Source organism: Athene noctua, chromosome 7 (genome assembly GCF_965140245.1).
Source record: "Athene noctua chromosome 7, bAthNoc1.hap1.1, whole genome shotgun sequence".
In the NCBI taxonomy this organism is placed as follows: domain Eukaryota; kingdom Metazoa; phylum Chordata; class Aves; order Strigiformes; family Strigidae; genus Athene; species Athene noctua.
Genome location: NC_134043.1, coordinates 20,332,810 through 20,352,678, shown reverse-complemented (window position 1 = coordinate 20,352,678; position 19,869 = coordinate 20,332,810).

The following is a 19,869-nucleotide window of genomic DNA, read 5'->3' as shown; positions in this document are numbered from 1 at the left end:
TCATGGCACTGAAATCTAAATGAGCTTTTTAATTTCATTAATACAGCATATAATTCAAGTAACTGACTTTTAACTTGTGAAAGACGCCACTGGTTTTAAAGTGCTACTGAGGACATGGGTACATGAACAAAGTTACTGTAAGATAAGCCAGTGTGCACATTCACTTTGTCCTAGTGTGCATAACATTGTCTCTGTGTGCTCTCTCACTTCATTCTGTGTGATACTTCACTTCTAACAAGGGGCAATATTTTCTGCTTCTTTGTATATAAACATCTTAACATCAGAGATATGTGATTCCCCAACCAGTTTCTTCTCCTAATTGAAATAATTTACATGACCTTGTGTCTGGCTAGCTACTTCACATCCAAAGCAGTACATAGTGACTTACTTGTAACTAGTGAGATGAGCATGATATATTTTAGAAAATATTAAGTTCTATGACAACTGTTGCTAGCTGAGGCTGAAATTATTTTATTTTCAATAGGAAACAGAATACTGGAACAGAGAGGAATTTATACCATCTCTTGCTTTGGAAGGTCCACAAAAACTATACCTTTTTAGTAAATAGATGCCTCTAAAGACTTATATGTCTTTATGTTAACTAATTACCTTTCCTATTTCATCCAATCTTTACTAGGTACTATTCTCAGATAGGTGTAACAGGTAACAGACTGAAACACTCTAAGTGAAGGCTGCAAATCACAGAGTTATGGATTAATGCAACCAAAGATAAGGGAGAAGTCATCCCAATATGTCACACCAACCTTCCATTACAGGAATCTGAGATGATAGTGAATGCAAACTGGACAATAAAACTCAAAAGCCATAGACCAACAAAGACATGGTCCATAATAGGAGAGTGTAGGAATTTCATCTCCACCTTAATGCAATAAAAACCCCTGGTAGTATATACAGGTAACTCGCTGTTCTAGATGAGGTATTTTCTTTGAAGACATAAAATGGCCACAATTTTGATTTTGTCTGTGACCCTAAGGATGACTCCCTGTTACTGATGGGGAGTTTGTTTGCTCATTTGTTTGTTTGTTGTTATTTTGCACATCGCTCTAGAGAAGTAGATACTTAGCAAGAAAAATTAAACTGTCTTGCTTAATTTTTTACTTCTGCAGTGTTGCTATTGTTATTCCATAGAGTTCTACTATCTTCTCGTGCAGAAGCACATTGTAACTTTTAGATTTCATTTTTTCAGAGGAATGGTTACATTAAAAAACAGTAATTCTGTTTCCTGCTGACATTAAGAAAAATTGTGGAACTTCTCATTAGATTCTATATGAAATATAAAAGTTTACCCTTCAGGACAAAGAGAGGGGTATCACCAGAACATCCTTCTCCTGCTCTCACTCAAGGGAAAGAAAACTTCTTTATTTTGTGTTTTAGTATAGTCCTATTTTAAGAATTAGTCCATGGAATAAGAGTTTAATGTCATTGCTTGCAATGCAAAGGGAAACTGGAATATGAAAACAAGCACAAGCAAAGAAATAATATTTTGGCAGTGGAGCATTTTGGAGTTAATTTTCAACAAGGAACAAATAATCTTCTATAGATAGAATCATTCCATGATTCTTTGAAAAAAGAGCAAATAATTTTGTTCCCCCCACAAAATCTTGATAAAAACTAACTAGCACCCAGAAAAATAAGCAATAACTCAGATAGGGAAAAAACATCCAACCCTAGTTCCTGCCTTACTAGGGCCTGCTCCAGGGCCTACTTATTGAAAAAGCAAAACTCCCACCGAAGTAAATATCAGGAAGCAGTTCAGCAGAGCAGCACTGCAGCCTGGTGTCCAACATGACCATCCTTCTCCCCAACTCCTCTTGAAAGTTTGGAGTGAACAACAAGAAGGCAGTGTCTCCTCAAAGAACTGTTTTCCAGGGACTGACTGCAAGATTTCAAGTAATTTGTTGTACAAACTTGATTGTGAATGAGGTACACCTTTCCAACTGCAAACACTGAGTCTTGTGAAGAACTCTATTGTTGTCCTATGAGCAGAGTGACTACCAGTCTTCCGGAAGGGGCTCCAAAGCAGAGAAGAAAGTAAAAAACAGCATTATGTTAAAGTATATATCCCTCTTACAAAACTGGAAAAAAAACACTAAATAAGCCTGCTTTCCACTTTTCTTCCTTGTGGAGGAATTGGTAAATTTTTTCTCTCTGTGCAATGAATAAGTTGCTGTTATTCCCGGTGTTGTTTGTCTGGAACCGTTCACAGACATCCTCTCTCTGTTTATCTGAGGACTCCAAACATATCTCTTAAAAATGTTACATTCATTGGCAGTGCAGTGATCCAAGTTTTAACATGTGTCAGTGATCCCAGAAACAGACTGAATTATCATCATTCTATTCAGTCACCAACATCTGCACAATTCACATTATTCAAATATAGGCCAATATCATATATTGTACACTAAAATGAGCCCTTTGATTTTTTTCAATAAAAAGGTACATGTTGATTTTAAAAAAAAAAAATCATACAATACAGATTTATGCCCACCTGAAGATCTCAGTTCCCTGACATAATTTTCCTAAATATATATAACATTCTTCAGAGAATAGAAAATAAATTCCTGAAAAGAGGAAAGAAACCCCTCCAGAGCAAACAATGGAGCCTCTTCATTTCAGAGACCATTTCTGTTCCCAAAGGCAATAGGGATTTGATGGACCTGGCAGACTTAATTCCCAAGCCAAATTCCTCTTACAGACAAAACCCTGCTGGCTAAGCCATTCTTTCACACTCAACAAGCTTCAGCACAGCCTCTGTTCCAAAGCTAGCAGTTTGACACAGGAAAAGAAGTGATTTCTCAGGCAAATACATTGCAAACCATGTCTTCTCTCTAAGCCTCTAGATTTTTTCTCACACACTGAGCAAGAGGAGTAGCATTGGTCCCTGTGGTATCTTCTCTGTGCAGGGGAGCAATGACTCATCATTATCTTCTGAGTTTTCACAGAAGAGAAGGAATGGAGCCACTCAGGAGGTATTCTCTGTTGCTGGTAACTACATATATCTCAACAATATATCAGAATCAGATGTCTCAAAGGATAGTGGTTAACCAAAAATAATTTGCATTGTAATTTCCCTTTGATCCATAGCCTGGGCTGCTGCATACCCTGGTTTATAATGTGAGTTACCAGGCTGACAGAAATATAAAAGCCTTAAGTAATTGGAGTGTCTTGCTGTGTTTTTTTAGTGCATTTGCGGGGGCGGGGGGGGGGGGGGGGGGGGGGAGTTTATTAGTTCACAGCAATCAAGGAAATCAGCACATAAAGTATTTTTGCTCCTCAGCTCATTGTTTATCTGCACTGATAGATATTCTATTCAGCAGCAGCAATGTATCTTGCCAGCTTTTACCAAGGATGTGATGGTACCTCACTGGTTTTAAACTAAAAAGTGATCCTATGGAAGGTTGTCATAAAGACCAGCTGAAATGCAGGCAAAAATGTATTTGCCCTATGAGATACCATTTGTTTGTATAAGAATGTACAGCTTTGAGATATCTAAGCAATCTGATTTGAAAGTTCCTCACAGCAATCACAAACTAATTCAGCTTTCAAATGAGTGGAGGCAAGTAGGATACATGAAGTTTTCAGTTTTCACAAACTGTACTGTCATTGGGATTTTTCAGATATTAACATGGAGCCATGGTCTACCTTTGACACACAACTTGTCCTTGGATGGATTCTGAGCATTCTCCAGCAACTGATGGCCTGTCCCATCCACACATGGGCCTACAGCACAGGGCACCTGAACTCCTGCAGTGAGAAGGTCCATGGGTCCATCCCTTCTCTACAATCATCACTGGCCAGTGTTTTAACAAGTTCCAAACATGGCTTAGTAATTCCTCATTATCATCCTTTCCAATTTCAATGCCTGTCTTAGCTTGGACTTCTAATGTCTTTTTTAGTGATTTGTTCTCATAGCTATTTTTATGACTATGTGTTTTGTATAAATCCACAATATCATCCCTTTTGCTTTCTACTTTTCATCAGACAGTAAGAGAATATTTTCTGGTGCTTCTAGAAGGTTTCCTCACAGCATTCCTTCTTTCCATGTCATAGTAAAATTAAGGCTGATTTCCCTTGACCCATTCTAGTCTTCTGAAGGAAGCTTTCCAGTCCCTCTGTATTGTGTCTGATTGGCCATCACAGCTTGTACTTCTCATAAGGTCACTTCAAGTTCAAATGATGAAGTTATGATTTGATGAGGTATTAGTTCCAGGGAAATGGTGATACTGAATCTGTGTTTGTCCACCACATATTTATTAGGACAAAGTCAGTCACAGTTTTTTAATTGCCATTTGGTGCTTCCTGGGTTTATATTTGGAGTTGGTTTAGGGGTTTTTTTGGGGTGTATGTAAAAAGGGAGCTACTGAATATAACCAGAGGTTTTAAACCAAAGACAAATGGAAATGAAAATTTGCCGCAAAATGGCACTTAAGAAATTGGACAACTTCTCAATCCCTTATGCCAGTAGTTTGCCTAAGAACTGAGTAAAGACCTTCAAATTTAACCCAACATGATGAATTGGTCTAATGCCTAGCCTTCCCCCAGTAACATCTTACTTCTACAAACCAGTAATTGGCCCCCTGAATTACTAGCAGTAATTACCAAGGAATGCTAAGCAGTGAATTAATAAGTATCTGTTGATCAAAACTTTATTTCTGAGCAAATAGAATGCTCAAAAATCAAGGGCCAAATATCATTGACTTGAAAAAAGGCATAATGCAGGCAGATGCTGCACAAGTTTCCCACAACATCTCTGCCAATGAATCTCACTCCTGACCTCTGTACCCCATGCTATTCCAGTTCTGGGCATCTGTTGAGCACAGTGTGTCAACCATGCTGTGGTGACTGCTTTGGTTTTCTGATGGGAACAAATAGGTACTAGGTGGAAACCCTCAAAATCATATTCCTTGAGACTAAGAAAAAATAGCAGTGTCTTGAGGCATTCATTCAAATTATGGATCAGCTTCTATTTTATAGGTATGTTATACCATGCATATTTAAAAGCAACTCCTAAACAAAAAGTCCTTTACAGAAAGCCAGGTCTACAAAGACAATATATTTTGGTCTGGGTTTTTTATGTGTTATAGGTATCTTTTAATCTTTTGCAGACATATATTGACATATATAAGAGGTATAAAATGGAGACAAGGAGAAAACTTCACCATGAGGACAGCCGGGCACTGAAACAGGTAGCCAGAGAGGCTGTGCAGACTCCATTGTTGGGGTTTTTCAAGACTAGACTGACAAACACTCTGAGCAACCTGGTCTGATCTCATAGCTGATCCTGCTTTGGGCAGGGGATTGGACTAGAGACCTCCTGAGGTCCCTTCACATCTGAATTGTTCTACAATCCTTTTGTGACTTTGTTGATTAGAAAGAATTGTTGATGGAAATATCTTAATATTTGGGATGGATTTGCTGGCCCACATGCTGTTGTGATTGTTAAGAGATACCACAGTGGTTATGGGAGAACTTTAAAAGGTGTTTTATTACAACTAACCCACTCATACCACCAAGTTTCTGCTTAGCTCCATTTCTTGTTAGCAATACTAGAAGGACTTAACAAGTCCTAGAGCTGACTGGGAATTTCTGATAAAACTTTTTTGTAGCAAAATACAGGAGTGTGTCACTTTCAGTTACATTTTTATTGAGCTATTATAGCACTACAATTACCTAGAGTTAGAAAATAATTTTCTCTCCTAATCATGATTTTCCCAACAAGGTCTTAGTTTCATTCTGTAGAAGTACAAAAGCAAATGAGGAACCATTTTAAATTTTAATGAAGAGAAATGCCCTTCTTCCTAGGAGTTCATCTGCTTCTATACCTGATGTGTCAGTTAAGTGGTCAGAGTTTCATCCTGTATTACACTACTGTCATCATCAGAAGGTTCACAAGCTTCTACTGGTCCCAGTCAGAACAGGCAGTTACACTGCAAGTTTCTCGAGGAATTTTCTGCAGTTGAGTTGCAGGGCTAGTTACTATTGGCTCTAGTTTCTGTGGATGGACCATGGTTTACTACAGTGACATCTTGCACTCGATAAAATTATACTCCATGTACATTCCTGCAGATTGATAGCTATAAAACTCACACAAAGAACATCTATGACCACAGGACCTTGTACCTGATGTTATGTGGTTATGATCTTTGCCACATAACCTGTTCTGGAGTGCTGTTCTGGAGTACTGGTTCATTAATAGTAACTTCACAGCTTTTTTTGGTCAATGTTGTGTGCATTGGTTTTAGGCTGAAAGATGTTATAGTGAATAATATCTGAGACCAATAATGTGAATCACTAAGGCATTCTGAAGTACGTGCAGAGCATAATTATTTAATCTTATACTTTTTGATAGCATCTGTTTAGTGTGTCACAGAAACAAGTTACTTGCTCATAATGAGCAACTCATGAGTTACTAAATTTTAGTTATGTCTCACAAACACACGTCTGATACCATAAAACTCAAAGTCAACACTGTGCAGCTGAATTGAGCACCTCTACATCTCTTTTCTTGTTATGATTTCCTGAGGGAACACTTAGTAGTAAAAAGACAACTAATATGTCAAACTAGACAGTAAATTGATTTGTCATGTCAAGCTAATTTAAACCAACTTTTCTACTACAATATTCATGCAATTTTGTGCATTTTTTATACCTGAATCGTCATAATGCTGAATTTACAGGTATATTGGCTAGCTATGCATCAGGTTACATACTCATTGAAGCCGAGGTCCCTGTTCCATGGAATTCAACACCAGCAGAATTCAATCCTAACTTACTTCAAACCGTTTTCAAAAACTAAAAAGCATTTGGAAGGTCCATAGAAGTGGATACTTATGTGATGCAACCTATTATCAATCAAGTTTTGTCAGGATACAGCAGAGTAGTTGGTTCTGAACTCTGAGCATATCATTTGAGCAAACATTAAATTTGCTGCATGTACATATTCCCTCCCACTGTCCACACACAAATTATTGAAAAAAATGTGTTATGTTTTAGAGCAGAGTTATATCTATTGTGTGATTTTATCCATAGTTGCATCCTAATACAAATAACTATTTTGATTTCATACCCCTAGGCAAATGCATTTAACTGCAGTTGCACTGGCTGAGAGCTCTGTTACATGTTCTGTATTAGGATATAAGGTTTTTAAGAATATACAAAGTGTTCACTTGTGGATTCAATCATGGCAGTGTGCCTGGGAGCAGCATTGCAGCCTCTCCAGAGCAAACTTAAATGATTTAGTGTAAAATTTAGACTATAGCACAAATGAAAACTAAGAGAAAGATGTCAATAAAATTGCAAGGGAGAAGTAAAGACCCTTATAGCACTTTGAAACATTAGCAATCTTATTCAGAAGAAATTGCAGTATATGCACACTTCTGCAGCATGAAAGGTCATGAATCTCCCTTCCACACTCAGCTGAGCTATTATATTAAATAAGAAAATTCACCCTGGCTGCAGTTGTACTTGTGTACATCCCTGTATGCTTCCCCAAGGGAATACTGGGAGAGTGGATGGCTGTAATACATTCTTCCTCACCCATGTACCCTGGCTAATCGCAGCCCTTATTTGCCAAGAAAACAAAGTTGTATTCTTCCATAATATCAGAAGTATTTTGAAAATGTCAAAAGTAATGCCAAACTGAGCTGAAGTTGCAGCTACATACTCCCTTCAACCAGGATGCAAATTTATAGGCACTCATAGCTGGATAGGTATCTGGGCCCTAATACTCAAACTCAGTGCACGTACTAGTTCTCTGGCATGCCTACGCTAATGCCCATCTGCTAGAGTGGCATTGTGCCACTCGCAAGGTAATAACACAATTTCAACTGGAGATAGTTGCCAAGCACAAACAGGTTTGAAAGTGTTTGGAAGATTGAGCCTTCAAAACACAGTGCTGTGAAAGATCTTTTCTTGCAAGATTCTCTTTGGAAAACACCCACCATATTATGCCAATATGCATGCATTTGAGTACTCTACGTCACGACTTTTGACATCAAGTATAAGGTACACGCCATGGAATGCTATTGTTATCCCAAAACATGCAACATTTATTCTAGGCAGTTGGTGAGACTGAAAAGACAAGCCATAGAATTTCAGCAGCAGTTAAGGTGACAGTAAAAATAATAATACAGAAATAATAATTAGTGGTAGTAGCATTACAATTACTGCATTGCTAGTTGCTCTTGAATACAAAGAAAGTTACATTGCATGTGAAGGACTTAAAAAAACCTGGACAGTCATTCTCAGTTGATCTTGTATCTATTGAATTTGACTGTAATGAATCTTGAATAGTAATAGGGAAAATTCAGTAATTTATGGCCAAATTTACAGACTGCCTGAAGTTGGAAGGCACCTCTGGAGATTACCTAGCCCAATCTCAGGACAGTCAGCTAGAGCCAGTTGTTAAGAGCCATATCAAGATGGGTTTTGAGTATCTCCAAGGATGGAGACTCCACAGCCTCTCTGTACAACCTGCTTCAGTATTTGACTACCTTCAAAGTAAAAAAGTGAGGGGTTTTTTTTTGTTTGTTTGGTTGTTTTTTTAAATGAAATTTCCTGTATTTCAGTGTGTGCTCATTGCCTCTTGTTCTTCCACCAAATACTACGGACTCCACCTTCTTCTTTCTCCTCCTTAAGGTATTTATAGAGACTGATAAGACCTCCCTGAGCATTTTTTTCTCCAGGCTGAACATCCCCAGCTCTCTCAGTTTCTCCTCATGTGAAAGATGTTCCAGTGCCTTAATTAGCTTCTTCACTCTTTGCTGGACTAGCTTCAGTAAGTCCATACTCTTCTTGTACTGGGAAGACCAGGAATTCACTCAGCACACCAGATGTTTCTCAGCAGCTCTGAGCAGAGTTGAAGGATCACCTCTCTCAACATGGTGGCACACTTTTCCTAATGCAGGCTGTTGGTGTTCTTTGCCATAAGGGCACATTTCTGGCTCATGTTCAACTCGTGCACCAGGGCTCCCGAAGTCCCTTTCTGCAGAACTGCTTTCCAGATGGTTGGCCCCTAGCATGTACCAGTGCATGGAATTATACCTCCCCAGATGCAGGACTTCACATTTCTCATTGTTGAACTTCATGGGGATCCTGTTCATCCACTTCTCCAGCCTGTTGAGATCCCTCTGAATGGCAGCAGAATCATCTGGTGTATCAGCAATTCCTTCCAGGTTTTTACCCTCTGTAAACTTGCTGAGGGTACACTCTGTCCCATCATTCTGAAGTCAAGATAAACAATAGGTATTGCTCTTCTATCACCCACTCAGCTATTCATTTCACCGTAGAATGCTATTGAGTTTGTCAGGCATGATATTTCCTTTGAAAATGCATTCTGTTTACTCCAAATCACCTTGTTCTTAACATGTCTGGAAATGGTTTCTGGGATTATTTGTTCCATCATTTTCCCAGGGACCAAGGTGAGGCTGACTGCCCCGTAGTTCTCCAAATCCTCCTTCTTGAAGATATGTGACATTTGCTTTCTTCTAACCCTCAGGAACCTCCCTTGACCCTTCAGCACTTGTGGGGACATTCGATCAGGTCCTATGGACTTATGTATGTCCGTTAGTTTAAATGTTCCCTAACATGATCCTCTGCTATACAGAGTAAGTTTTCATTTCTCCAGATGTTCTGACTGGTTCTAGTCTTATCTGGGGGAAGCATATTTGGCTTGGTTGCATCAGAGACTATCATTGGAGTTTGGTTGGAGTTTGCAGAGGGTATTCAACTTACTGGAAATACGATGGATGATGAAATAGTAAAATATTTTCACAGTTCAAAAATATTACCAAGCCCAAGATTATGAGAGAGACCTCATTCTCACTTCCAGTTTTAGGATTTATTTTTTTTTCTCAGAATTTATTTTAAAATACAGTCCAGTAAGTATTGTTGAAAGTATGTTACATTGCAGCATTCCTATTTTAGACTGAAAAAATTACTATAAATGTTGGCAAGATTATATAAAATATTTATAATATTATAAATATAAATGTGTCAAAAGTTATGAAAACAAAAGTGCCTTAACTAGTAGATAATCAGCTAGCTAGTTGATTTTTAGATATAGTCACATGCTTAGCCCTTCCTTGCACTTGCTCCTGTGGTTGATTGTGGTTGATGTGGTTGAAAGTTAAAGGTTACTAGTAAAAAGTAAGGGGAAAAAAGAGAAGTAGAAGCTCTATTATGTCGAGTGCTGAATGTATAATAAATGCTAAAAACAATGAGAAGTAAGTAGTTCTGTTTTTTTCAGGATCAAGTTCTGTCTGCCACAATCTGATATTTCTCAACCATCCTTATCGCTCGTGGTTGTAATATTCTTTTATCCTATATAAATTTCAGACTTTCAAAACAAACTCAATGAGGCACAGGAGGCTATGATGAAATGAGCTATGCTATTCATGAGTTGAGAGACTGAACGTTCTTGTCTACTTGTTTGGGATCTAACCCAGTGGTTTCAAGTTTGTGAATGTTATCCTGTCAATAAGTCTTCTCCAAAGCTAGTTTTAGCAAGCTGATACATGCCTTTAAAATTTCTGTTTTGCTTAATTTAAGTGAAAATTAAAGATAAATGTGTATTTAAACCTTGGTAACCTTGGACCACGAAAAGGCGTTATAAATTTGTACATGTGTATGTGTCTCCCTCACTAAAATTCAAGCCACAGACCATTTAGTAACACTGCATTCTTGACTTTTTTCTTCATGAAGACATTTTATTTTTTGAGAGAAGACAGAGGTTATGCATATCTTCCCTGCATAATGTTTAATGACATTTTTAAACAGCAAGTTTCTTTCAGATACTGACAAGCAAAAGCAGAATTCAAGACTTTTCTACAGTTTTGTTCAAGGAAACATCGTTGTTTGTTCATGGCTCCATCACACAAAAATTGGAAAAAAAGCCCATAAATTTTAAGGAAAAAAAAAAAATCTGGGAAGGAGACGGCTGGCCTGAACTAAAGGCTGAGCAGGGTTTGGGAGCAGGAGCCACTCATCATATGCAATAACTGTCTCTCCAGAGCTGGAGAAGGCAAGACCTTTGCATTTTTTTGTGGGGAACTTGGTACATACCCATGATCCAGTGATTATGAAAAGAGGCTATTGAACACATTTCTGATAGTGGCAACTTTAGATCCTTTCAAAGCAAGTGAAAAATAATTATTTTCAAATAAGAAAGAAAAATAACAGATTCTTTTGTTTCTGTATATAAAATTTTATGACATTCCAAGATTATCTTTTATATTAAATTTCTTTAAATGAAGGAGAGCGGATACATTTGGAGTAAATGATATAGAAAGGAAGGGATTTGTCCAGCTTCTTGGATATGTAGGCCTGGTCTAACCCAGATGATATCGCACATTTCTTTGTCTAACTTGGGTAAAAAGGTATTATTTCTATATTCTGTAACCTATTTAGAAGGAAAATTAGAAAGAAGATTGTGAAGATTTTGGATTAATTCAAACTACCATGTCAAATCATTAAACAGTGACTAGTTGGCAAGGGTCCAAAACAAGGAATTCTGCAAAATTCTCACTAGTACTTAAAATGGAAGAAAGGCATTAACAGAGAGGAAATTAGTCTGGGATAAAAGGAAAGGGGGGGGGGGGGGGGGGCAGAATGATGGAAAGGTTAAAAGAAAGGGAAAAATGTGATGGAAAATTATTTTGTTTAAAAGCTGGCATTTGGTATTTTCAAAGGGCAAAATGTATTTTTTGTTTTATGACAAATGAATGTAAAAATGTGCATGCCTTGTGGCCTAGAGGACAAAACAGTAGGATCAATGTTCTTTTTGTACTCTATGAAGCTTGAGATTAAAGTCCCCACTGATAAACTGAACATTCTTTAAAAGTGACCAGAAGCAAACAGTGTCTGTTTGCTGCTACTTTATTAGAAAGATACCACTGAGAATAGCTAAGAATACTATTTGATCTTAAACAGGTTGACCAAATTATTGCAGTTGGCTCCAGTACATGAGATGCTTTCTGCAAATTATTGTTTCTGGTTATAAACCTTTATAATATCTCAGAATGAATTATGTATGTATTTCATGTTTTCTTTTCTTTTATCAGCCTTGATGTTCTCATTTCAAGTTTCACCCTAGCCTCCTAATAATGCAATATTGAGGCCATTCAGACACTAATTATGCCTCCATGGCTTTCTTGAAATGACTAAATCAGCATCAGTTCTATAATTATCATTAGCAAGTTTGTATCTGTGCCTCACATCACACGAAAAGCACAACTTTAAATGATTTATGAATATATGCATCTATAACATCGAATGTGCACTCTCTAGTAGTATATGTACAAGAGGCATAGAGATACTTCAGGCATGTGCACACCTGTATATATGTTCTCATCTTATTTTCACTGAACTCTGCTGTGTATCATACACAAACATAGCCTGATTGTATAAAAGCTAATATAATATTGTTTTCTTAATAGAGATGTACGTATGAGATACCCTTAAGAATTGTATATTTCAGCATCTTGACCGTTTAAATAGTACAAAATGTAAGCAAGTGTTCATCAGGACTAGCCTTCAGACTTGATGATTTCCTGATTTTCTTTATGTTTATCCAAAAGCCTAGCAAGAACGACTGACAGGGCAGAAAGAAGTATATAAATGCAATTCCTCTATATTTTCATTGTTTTTCCCTTTGAATTATTGATGTTGTCAGTAGTCATTTGTCAAGAAAACTAATCAAGATACATACACTGTACTGTTGCACTTCTGTATGTTTGTAAACTGTTTGCTCTGCATAATGCTTATATTTCAAGCAAAAGCAAAACCAGGAGAATAATATAAAATAAATAATTTTCCTAATATTTTAATAATACAGACATGAAGAATAATGAATGTGCAGCATAAAAATAGTACAGAAACAGAGCTTTCTGTAGACATCTTTGAGCCAGTTATACCCTAGAGAATCATCTGCGCACTTGGGAGCAGAGAAACATAAGTAGACATATGCAACACAGCATCCTGTGAGGTGCTACAGTACCTCACAGGCCAGTCTGATCTCTGATAACAACCAATTTCTGAATTTCTCTCCTCCCTACCAATACAGATTCTTTGTTTTGTAGGAAAACTTCTGCTGATCACTGGTATTTTATGACCTACATTATTACCCTCTAGGTAGCAGAATGATAGTGCCAAACTAATTATTACATTGTCTAATTTTAAATCCAGGTCTAGCGAGATTAACAACTTGCACATTAATTCTGAGCATCAACAGTGCACCTAACATAATGCAGTTTTAAATGAAAGAAGCCTGCTCTGAAAACTTTTATATACTTCCGTCTGGATCATCAACTAATGTAAATTACTACAGCTCCATTGACTTCAGTGGTTATGCCAATCTTCCCAACTGGATGATTTGGCCTTATTTTAATTCAGGAAATGTTTCTGGTCTGAGACATGTGAATGTCAGAGGGGAAAACACTGATTTCACTTATAAATGTAAGAACTCATCTATGAAGCCCAGAACATGTCTGTTCAACTCAATGGATTAATTCCAGATTTTCATCCCTGTAAATGAGACCAGAATTGGCTTGGAATGTGCTTTTGGTTTCTCAACATTACCCTCCCCCAATACAAACACTCCCAGTATAGAGAAGGATTTTTCAGTTCTTCTTAATTAAAAAAAAAAAAAAAATATAGAGAAAGAGGGACATTCACAGTCATGGGAAGTGTGAAAACTACTTTGTAGATAGGTAGAAAACCAGACTTGGCAGTGTCCTTACTTGCTGTTTCACCCTGCTAATTTTTGTGAAGAAACTTATGTGTTGGAAAAACATAGAAGCTCCCTATATCTGAATACTGTCAACAGCTAGGCAAATTTAGATCTAAATTGTAGCTTCTGATTCTAAAAAAATATTAATTTCATATTATTGAAGAGAGAAATGGGTCCTGGAGAAGTGCTGAACCATGTCCATTTAGCCAGAAAATTAAATAATGAAGTGTGTAGCACAGTGGGTATAAAGTTTCATTTTAGATTGAAAGCTGCATCTGAATTGAAAAGATTCTTAGACTATTTTTCTGTCCTTTCAGTTGCATGAAAAGAATAAATGTCATCAACAATCCCCCTTCCCACCTCTTCAACATAATAACTGGCAGAAAACATTCAATAAAAACATTTAATTCAGAGTATTAGATCCCCAGAATCAGAATCCTACATACCCAAGCTTGTGGTACTAACAGCATCCTCTGCATGGCTGCTGAAGGGCTGTGTTGACCCCCATGATAATATTGTATGGTACTTTGACTCATGTTTAATTCTGATTAAGTTGTGCAATTGTACCAATTTAAGGTCAAGGTCTTGAATAAATTCTTTTGTGTGAACTATTAGCAGGTCTTTTAAAATTAAAAAGACCCATGTGTCTAATGGTCTTATGAGAATAGAATTACAAACGATGATCTTTAAAATAAATTGTAATTTTATGGATACTTATTAAGAGAATTTATTGTATTGGTAATTTGCTATATCATAAGTACTGCTGCCAGTTTAGTGACTTGTAACAGAAGAAAAGAATGCAGCAGCTACTCATTGCCGTATTTTCGTCCTTGCCTTTGATACTGTTGAAGTGGGGAGGAGGTTTCTACAGGATATTTAAGGCTTGTGATCTCTTACTGTGCAGTAAGGATGACCTGCAAGTTGTCATGCTCTGGCCCTGATCCAGCAAAGCACTTAAGTGTGTGCTTAACTTTGTGCATTCATGTCCCATTTACTGTAATGTGATTATTCACGTGCACAAAATTAAGCACATACTTAAGTGCCTTGTTGATTGCAGCAGTGCTGTGCATTTAGCAAATCTGAGCTTTCTAAGTTAGAAGAAGAAAGTATAAGTTAGCAAGATTTAGTTATTATATTACAGGCAGTGGGGAAGGATGCTCTCATTAATAGCACCAAACTCAACTGTATTAATTTACTTTATTAACTTCTTTGTTTCTTAAGTGAGATAATATATTTCTTGTAGCGGAAGAATGTCGTATGTAGAACAGTTGTGTTGCTCAGATTATCTGAAGTGAGATATTTGAAGTGTGAATGGTTTTTTTCTTCAAAAATGTAAGATATACTTGTCTGATACGTTGGTGCTTTTGCATGTTGGAAAGGTATTTTATTTTGGACATTTGAATAAGGGTAATAAACACAACATTCCTAAAGATTAATCCCTAGCAAGAATAGTTAAAAATGTTTCTCTCATTTTAAAAGCTTTAGAGAATTAAAAGCTTTAGAGATGATTGCACAGATAGATTGATAATGTTGTTCATGGCTTAAATACACCCACATCAACACTAAAGACAATGTTTAAAACAATAACAGTCATAAACATTGTTTTAATCTTACTATAAAAATAATTTTATTCTGTGAAGATCGATAACATGGTGTAGGATTCTTATTTAGAGTAAGATATTTGTCTAAGAGTAAAGGAACTTTTACTCATCAAAAGAGAAAAAGTGGGTAAAAGTCTGCTCCTAAAGCAACAGCAAAGAAAGCTCTATGGGTATTTTATCAGATATTTAGATCCTATAGCATGTAATCTATTAGTTAAACTTTTTTACTGTGCATATATGTGACTGCAAGCAATTTGGGTGTTCTGCTAAATGTTTTTCTTTTGGTTAATTCCTAATTCATTTCATTTGTAGGGTAAATGAGAGATTTTATAATGTGCATATGGAGATGAGATAGAAAATGTTTCTGATAAGAACTTACAAAGTGCTTGAAAAAAGCACTTGGGAAAAAAATTGTGATTTTGGAAGCATACTATTGTTTAATTTTCACCATTCCACAGCCCCTCCAAAATAAAGTGATTTTTTCTTTCCAGGCACTGACTAAATTAAGTCATTAAGTATTAAGCATTAAGTAAAATACATTTCTGTTATTGGTAATCATTAATTTTGGGCTCTTACAGTGGGATACTTAAAGTCAAGGTTTCATTGTAAGAACCTTTTTCCAAGTGCTTGTAACTTTGTCAAACATAAACCACTGGGCAGCAATTTTCATGCCAAATATCTGCTGTGGGCAATTTTTTCAAAACTTTCAGCAAATATGGTCAGCTGTTTCTCAGAACGCATTGAGGGAAAATCTGTTTTCCTCATGTTAAGATATTTTTGAAATATTTTATGGACTACTTGCTTGTAGTGGGACTCAGAGCTTGGGAAGGGATATTCCTCTTTCACCAGCCTATGAAGGTCTTCCTCAGCCTGGAGATATCTGATCTTCTGTAAAATTATTTGCATATTTCATTTACCAGCTTCTTCAAAGATTCTGTCTGCAGTGGATGTATTCGTTCCTAGGGCTTGCACATCTGAGCAAGACTTGCTCTCAGATTTCTCTTTTAAATTGCAGTGGTGCTAAATACAAAGAGGATAAAGATGTCTATCAGATGTTCTCAGCCTTCTTCCTGCAAGTCACCAGACAACATGGAATAAGAAGCAGCTTGACCAGAATGCAGAAAATGGAGACCATCAAGGAAAGGGGGAAAAAAAACACGGGAAAATGTGTTCAGGCCCAGGAAAAAGGCACAAGTCAAAGATCATAAAACATGACAATAGTTTAGGACAAGGACTTATGAGTGAGACAGGTACTAGATAGGGGGGTGAATGGGAAGGATTGCAGTTGAGATATGGAATCAGGGAGGGAATGAGAAAAATGTCGGCAAAGGCAAAGATAGTACTTGTAAAGGAAAAAAGGAGTTGGAGACAGGAAGAAGAGAAATAATGTGCTTGTAACTGTCATTCCTGTGCCTTGGTATTCCATTGTCCCTGTCAAATGTCTCTGAATCCTACTGGCCTCACATGGGTACCTCATCCTCCTCTAATTCAAATGAGAGGCTATTTTAAATTAGAAAAAGTTATTAATGTATTCATTAAGGCAAATTACAGGGATTAGTGTGGTTCTTACCCAGTTAATGAACAACATAGCAAAAAAGAAGACAGAGAACAAAAACCCTAAAAACATTCATCTCCTTCCTACAGTTCCCCAACAGAGACTTTATGTATTAAATTTTGTTTTTAAAATTGGAAAAAATGTATTAAAAATGCATTTGCTACCAAAGTAAAAATATTAATCACTCAAAATTCAAGAAATGTGAGAAGGCATAGGTCTTGTCAGATGTCTATATATTGTTCTGTTATACAGGGCACTTGCTAAATGAACATTTTTGTTGGATATTGTGAACAATTTCTCCTAAAGGACTTAAGTGGAAAATGGAAGTGACTTCAGAGACCAATAGTTTAGTGATGCCAAAAGCATCAAATATTCAGCAAGATTGTAGAGAATGACCAATAAAGGATTTGGCTAGAAATCTCACTGCAATCAAGGTGACCCAGTCCCTATTCCACAGAAGAGGAAATGAACAAACAAGAGAACAAAAATACTGGAAAAGCTATCTCTTCAAAACCCCAGAATCTAACCCAAAGTGGTTACAGAGTTGTAAAAGTAATAACTTTTTACTTCAGCACATCAAAGATGCAAAAAGTACCTCTATGGACAGATGTACTCTATATAAAGTTCTTCTTTCTGACGCAGTCAGGAATTACATTAAATATGGCCTATGGTCAAGTGATGTTTTGTGATATTAGGTACTGCCCTGTACCTCAGCCAGCATGCTGTGTGCTAAAGGAGTCCAGGAAGACATTACGTGTTCCTGGCTTAGTCACTGACCTAGGGCTTGGACACTTTTGAAGCTTCAGTCAAACTGTGCAGAACAGCAGTATGGCTAGAAGGGAGGATTTCATCCCCTGCGATCTCCTGGGAAGAGCCTTGAAGCAACATGTAACATTAATATTTGGAATGCATTCCTCCTCTGTGTTTAACCATTACCCTGTTGTTTGCTATGGGGCTTAAGGCATTAACTCAGCTAAACGTTAGTTGCCCAGATGCAAGAAAGAGACAACTATTTCTGATCTGTATTTATCAATACTTTAAGGCCCACACAGGTGTCATTGCCTCTTGGAGTCTCAGCTCCAGCAAGCTGAGGCAGCCATTGTACTCCTGCTGACACACAAAAAGGTGGCTCTAAAAGGCAGTAAGTGAACCCTTAGCTAAAGAGACTGAGGTTTCTGTGACTGACTGTTCTAGTCAGAGAGAGAAGAGGTAGCATTTTCCACCTGATAAGGGAGGCCTGTGAAGGTCTCTCCTGCCACACATGTTCTGGAAATGTCCCAGCGCATGGGATCTGGAGCCACCTCAGCTGCTCAGTGGGGATCCAGGTGATATAAATATCTGATTTGAATTGCCTGAACTCTTGAACAGGTTGTGCTCCTAGCAAAGGAAGAAAATAGTCTATGTATTCACTAACGACCACAATTCAGAAAAAGAGTACTTGCAGGCCATTTATTGCAGCACATCCTAGCAGGCAATTATAGCTGCAGCTGCCCCACGTGAGGTCTGAGAGTGGGAGACTAAAGGGATTCCCCAGCACCGAGGGAGGAAGGCAAGCAGGAGGCCCTGCCCTGGAGGTCTGCATGGCCAGTACACAAGGGGAGCACAGATGCTGCCAAACTGTCAGCATTAAAAGAACTCTGGCATTGTGTGCCACTTCGAAAACTTGCTCTCATTGACAAATTAAATCTATGTAATTAATGTGAAGGCACTAAAGGCTGTTTCACAGAACACTGCTGTTTTTATTATAGCTCTTGAAAACCTTTACTAGATATACTAAGTAGTAACTACAAAGTCTGCATGCATCATAGTAGCATCCCTGCGAGAACCGATGCAGTAGCACAGTTAGATGTTCTTGTTCTTTGTTTTCTGGGGGTTTTTTTTGTTTCTTTTGTTTTGTTTTCACAATTTGAATGGTTTAAATGTTATTAATCTAGATTTGCTGAAAAGGTCTGTGAACCTTTCAAGGCGCCTGGTCTGAGTTTGGAGTTTGTAACAAAACCCGAAACCAGGCAAGTTTCATGTGGTTTTGAATTTCATTGTGAACGTTTCACCTAGATGTTGAAATAGTCTCAAAGTAACATTCCCAGTTTGAAAGTCTGTGAGAATTTCCCATTCAGAAGGAACAGAACTATTTGGTGGCATTTTAAACAAAGAATAGAATTCATCCATGTACAGATGAGCTGAACAAGGCCTTCACTTCAGCCTAATTCAGACCTCAAAATAAGGTCTTAATGCAGTACGTAAGCCTTATGCTGACCTGCACAGAGATGAATGTCGACCCATACAAACATACACTGCATGGCTACTGTTTCAACTCAGGCTATTTTAATGTGGCATGAGAAGCCTGAAGGGAAGAAAAATATAGGTATATAAAATGAAAATACTGAGGTTAATGCAATACTAAGATTGATAAATATATTCTTCACTAGTCAGAAAATTTCAAAAGCACTGGTGCTCATCTAATAATGCCTTATGATAGTTGCCATTGTTTTCTTACAGCTACAAGTCATGAAGCTGTGTAATTGTGCAAGAAACTCACCTTTCACTTGAAAGAAAAAGTGCATCGTGCCATGGTTTTGGAATAAAAAAAAAAAAGGGGAAATGAATCCAGATGTATAAAATAGCAAAGACAGAAATAATCATTTTTATGTTTAATGATATGGTTTTTAGACCAACCTTATGACTTTGGGATCATGGCTTCTTATTTTCAGTGCTTGGTGCTGGCAACATGAGCAGAGGCAATATGCTGTGCTGCCAGTTTCAGCATCAGAGACTACTAAGTGTAACATGTATAGTTTGGTCTAATGAGTGAATGCAGGAGGCTACTGATGTCCTACCTGCATTTGGAACAGTTGTCTGCTTGTGTTAATGACAAAGCTGCCACTTAATACCCACGAGCCATTGTAGGAGGGACAATGGGTGGCTGTCTGCACAGGTAATGGGCTGATCCAGGCTATGGGCCCATC